Source organism: Dipodomys ordii, unplaced genomic scaffold (assembly GCF_000151885.1).
Source record: "Dipodomys ordii isolate 6190 unplaced genomic scaffold, Dord_2.0 Scaffold2, whole genome shotgun sequence".
Taxonomy (NCBI): Eukaryota; Metazoa; Chordata; class Mammalia; order Rodentia; family Heteromyidae; genus Dipodomys; species Dipodomys ordii.
Window position 1 is genome coordinate 12,159,656 of NW_012267218.1, and position 5,422 is coordinate 12,165,077.

Here is a 5,422-nt window from a genome sequence, read left to right on the forward strand (position 1 = left end):
AACTCTGGGTCTGGGTGCTGTCCCTCAGCTCTTCAGCTCAAGGCTAGCGCTCTACCACTTGAGCCACAGCGCCACTTCTGGCTTTTTTCTTTTTTTTGCTTATGTGGTGTTGAGGAATTGAATCCAGGGCCTCATGCATGCAAGGCAAGCGCTCTACCACTAAGCCATCTTCCCAGACCCCCCGGCTCTTTTCTTAAGTTTTTAATGAATTTGTATTTGCCCTTGTAGACCCAAAGAGAGGTTAATCATAATGATTAACTAGACATTACCAATCTATTTGGAGTTTATACCCAGGTCTAAATTTCCTTGCCCACTAGATTTATATATTCACAGGGTGAGTCCTTGTGGGCCCAGTAGTGCATCTTCTTCACTTTTTCCCCAGCAATACCTAGCTTCTAATACATGTTACAATTAGAAAACCCAGATGACAGTTATGTGCCATCTTTAGCATTCAGCTGGGCATACATGCAGAGGACTTCCCATACTTCCTGCCTCTAGTCCCCTAAGTATAAAATGGCCCCTGATATGAGAGAAGTGGCCTTGTCAACTCCTGGTGACAATAAACTCCTTTTGCTGTACGTGCCTCTGTCCCTGTGGTCTCCTGAGATGGTTGCTTTCAGATATTTCCTTGAAGCCCAACCAAATCCATCCAGAAAATCATCACTCTGGCGCAACTTGAAAAGGGCTGTGCCTGATGCCTGATGTCATGTTATGCTTAGCAGTCAGAGTCCAAGGTAAGGACTGAGATCAAAGGAAATTTCAGTTCCAGCTTTTCCTCATTCCTCCCCAAAGCAACCTCATCTTTGTATTTGTTCTAGGAAGGAGCATTACTTCAAGTTTGATTTTTATTTATTTGTTTATTTATTTGCAGGGGCTTCCTGGGTATATCAAGCTGGCCTTAAACTCAAGATTTTAGATTGAGGGCTGGGAAGGTGGCTCAGTGGTAGAGCGCTTGCCTTGCATGCCTGAGGCCCTGGGTTTGATTCCTCAGCACCACATAAGCAAAAAAAGGCTGGAAGTAGTGCTGTGGCTCAAGTGGTAGAGCGCTAGCCTTGAGCTGAAGAGCTGAGGGACAGTGCCCAGGCCCCCAGAGTTCGGGCCCCATGATTGGACCCCCCCCCAAAAAAAAAGATTTTAAATTGAGCCAGACACTTGTGGCTTACTCCTGTAATCCTAGTTACTCAGGTAGCTGAGATCTGAGGATCACAGTTCAAAGCCAGCCTGGGCAGAGAAGTCCATGAGACTCTTATCACCATTTAACCACCCAAAAAAAAAAAAAAGCCAGAAGTGGAGCTCAATGGGTAGAATGCTAGCACTAAGCACAAATGCTCAGGGACAGCATCCAGGCTCTGAGTTCAAGCCCCACAACTGACCAAAAAAAAAAAAAAAACACCACCCATGATTCTGGACTGAAGGTATGGCTCAAGTGGTAGAATGCCAGCCATGACTGAAGAAGCTTGAGCAAGAGCAAGCCCCAGTAGCAGTACAAAGAATAATTAAAAACAAAAACAACCTTTAAGATTCTCCTTCCTCTGTCTTCTGAATGCTGAGATTACAGGTATGCACCACTAAACTGGACTCAATATGGGTTCTTAACAAAGGTTATGAGTTTATATGATGCAATATAGTAGGCATTCACCAAGTTACCAATTCAGATTAATTGTGTGTATGTGTGTGTGTGTGTGTGTGTGTGTGTGTGTGTGTGTGTGTGTGCATGTGTGTGTTGGTATTGAGGCTTGAACTCACAGCCTGGATGCTGTCCCTTAGCTTTTTCACTCAAGGCCTCAAGACTTTTACCTCAAGGCCTTCTACCACTTGAGCCATAGCTCCACTTCCAGCTTTTTTTTTTTGGGGGGGTGGTTAATTGAAGCTAAAGAGTCTCATGGATGTTCCTATCTGGGTTGGCTTTGGATGGTAATCCTCAGATCTCAGTGAGCCACTAATATTACAGATGACTGCATCTGGAGTAGATTATTTTTTTGATTTGTAAGGAAATAGCAGTCTAGGAGCTGGGAAGGTGGCTTAATGGTAGAGTGCTTGCCTTGCATACATGAGGCCCTGGGTTCGATTCCTCAGCATCACATAAGCAGAAAAAGCCAGAAGTGGTACTGTGGCTCAAGTGGTAGAGTACCAGCCTTGAGCTGAAGTACTGAGGGACAGCACCCAGGCCCAGAGTTCAGGCCTGATGACCAGCAAAAAAAAAAAAGAAAGAAAGAGAGAGAGAGAGAGAGAGAGAGAGAGAGAGAGGAGGGGGGAAGAAAAAGGAAGGAAGGAGTCTATGGGGATGGGAATGTGGCTCAGTGGTAGAGTTCTTGCCTTGCATGCATGAGGTCCTAGGTTCCATTCCTCAGCACCACATAAACAGAAAAAGCCAGAAGTGGTGCTGGTAAAGTGCTAGCCTTGTGCAAAAGCAGCTCAGGGATAGCGCCCAGGTCCTGAGTTCAAGCCCCAGGACCAGGAAAGAAAGGAAGGAAGAAAGGAGGGAAGAAAAGAGGGGCTGGGAAGGTGACTCAGGGGTAGAGTGCTTGCCTTGCATGCATGAGACCCTGGGTTCCATTCCTTAGCACCACATAAGCAGAAAAAGCCAGAAGTGGTGCTATGGCTCAAGTAGTAGAGCGCTAGCCTTGAGCTGAAGAGCTGAGGGACAGCGCCCAGGCCCAGAGTTCAAGCCCCACAACTGACAAAAAAAAAATTAAAAAAGGAAAGAAAGAAAGAGAAAATAGCACTTTAGCTGACACTGGTGACTCTGGACTGTAATCCTACCTACTTAGGAGGCTGAGGTATGAGGATTGCAGTTCAAAGCCAGCCTGGGGAAGAAAGTCTGTCAGACTCTTATCCCATTCAACTTCCAAAAAAGCCGGAAGTGAAGCTGTGGCTGAAGGGATAGAGCACTAGCTTTGAGAGAGATAAAGGTCAGGGACAGCACCCAGGACCTGAATTCAAACCCTAGCACTGACACACGCACACAGACAAAAAGAAAAATAGTGATCTGAAAGTGGAGGTGTGGCTCAAATGGTAGAACCCCATCCTTTAGTAAAAAGCAAGTAAGAGCTTAAGGCCTGAGTTTAAGCCCCAGGACCCACACACTCACACACCCATATACATCTATATGTTGTAGATGATAGCTTTATAGAAAAAACCTTTATGAACTCAGGGATGAGGTGATACTGATTATTCCAGAAAAGATGGGTGTCTAGCAGATGGTGGAAATGGGGAGAGGACTTTTTCACTTGTACTTTTTTTGGTGTATCTTTTAGCGGTTGAGCCATATAAATTACACCATTCCCTTACAAAGAACACATAAGTCACTAATATTCTTAGGTCTAACACTTTGAGAGGGTTGTTCACAGGCCTGATGGTAGGGATGGTTACTGCCAAATGAACATGACTGAGGGAAAATGGGGCTTAAGTACTCGGTCAGTAAATGCCATCTGGGGACTGTGGGGGAGGAGGCCCGATTTAGTTGTCTAAAACACCACTTGGGTTTTATGATCATTTTCTATTTTTAAGTTTCTTTTATTTTCTTCCCGATTCAATTAGCAGGTTTTTATTTAGTGCCTCCTCTGTGTCCAGTACTGTCCTAGGAATTCTGGATGTAAAAGAAACCTCCAGGAGACAATTTTCAAAGCTGCTGCCAAGTTGCAGAGATGACGGGAATGGAGTGGCTAGAAAGTTGCTCTGGCAGGAGTCTTGAAGTCAGGCTGGTAAAAAGTAGAAACTGCAGTGAAATGGAAGCAGGGCTGATGGTGCTGCTGCCTGGGCAAAAGTACTTAATGGGGAACCTAAGAAGCACTTGAGGGAAAGAAAGATGGATGGAGAAGTCCTCAAAGGGCAGGCAGCAGAGCTTCACCGTGGATTCTCAGTGATGACGTGGTAAGGAGCATGCAACATGGTGAGGGTTTGGATTAGAACATACCAGAAACAAAGAAAAGAAAACATTCCTGAAACACTGCTTGTGCCCATACTGGGGCTTGAACTCAGGGCCTCGATGCTGTCTCTTAGCTTTTTCCCCTCAAAGTTGCTGCTCTACCACTTGAGTCACAGCTTTACTTCTGGCTTTTTGGGTGGTTAATTAGCGGCAAGAGTCTTGTGGACTTGCCTGCTGGCTTCAAACTGTGACCCTCAGATCTCAGCCTTCAGAGTAGCTAGGATTCCAGGTTTGAGCCGTGGGTATCTGGCTTGGACTTTGTTTTCCAATCACACTCATACCTCTGTGCGAATCCTCTTGCACAGTGTATGTAGAAGTATCTGTACTGTGCAAGGACTGTGTCTTAGGAGTAGTAAAAACTCAATGTTTGCCCCTTGTTGGAGATGAGACATTATTATTATTAAATAGCTATCCAAAAACCACAAATCAGTGAAATTAAAATGTGTACAAATTGAAAGGTTCTCTTGCCAAAGCTCATGCCTGTAATTCTAGCTACTCAGGAGGCTGAGATCTGGAAAATCAAGGTTTGAGGCCAGCCCAGGCAATGCTCCCGTAGTAGAGTTAGTAGAGTACCTGTGTAGCAAACATGAGGATGTAAATTCAAAACCCAGCACCCACCCCCTCAAAAAAGACAAAAAGAAAAAAAGGGGGGGGGAGAGAAAGCTTCTCTGTTCTAACCACTGAAATCACATGCAAATCAAGATCAAAATACACTTGGTATGGTGCATGGCTTTATTCCTCAGCTTAGGTGTTGAACTACAGGCAATAAAACAGCACAGTTGTACAGTGTAATAATAAACATTACTAGCAGGGCCTAGAATTAAACCAAACTCCTCCCATATATCTTACTCTAGTTTATTAGGTAGTGATTATTGCCATTCCCGTTTTACAGGAGAGAGATCGTGTCCAGAGAAGTTAAGAAACTTGCACTTGGTCAACCAGGTACCAACTGGTGGTACAGGATTCAAATCCACACAAGTTGACCCTGCTCCCTGACTCCCTTCCCCTCTTACTTCCCCTGGGGCTTAACTGCGTGCGCCCACAGCTCTGTGGCCCAAAGGTCACAGCCCGGTTCTCGGGGAGCATCCACTTTTGTGGCTGGGGGCCGGCGGTGTTCTTTCCCACCCAGGGATGACCGCACATCCGCTGTGTGGAGCCAGCGCCAAGGGAGAGATGCGCGCGGGAGGAAACGAGGCATCCCAGGGCAACAGAGTCGCGGTGACCATCCTCCCCGCTCCGCAGTTTACTAAAAGCCTGGCTTTATTTGGAAACTTAAAATAATCGCGCTCGCGGCACGCACACATGCACACGCACATATGCACGCACATGCACACGCACATATACACGCACACATGTACACGCCCGGGCACGCGCGCACACACATACATGCACTCACGCGGGGCGCCCCTCCCGCGTCCCGGAGCAGCTGTCCGCGCCTCCCCGGAGCCCCGCCGCCCGCATTCCAACTCTCTGAGGTCACGGGCCGCCGCCGCC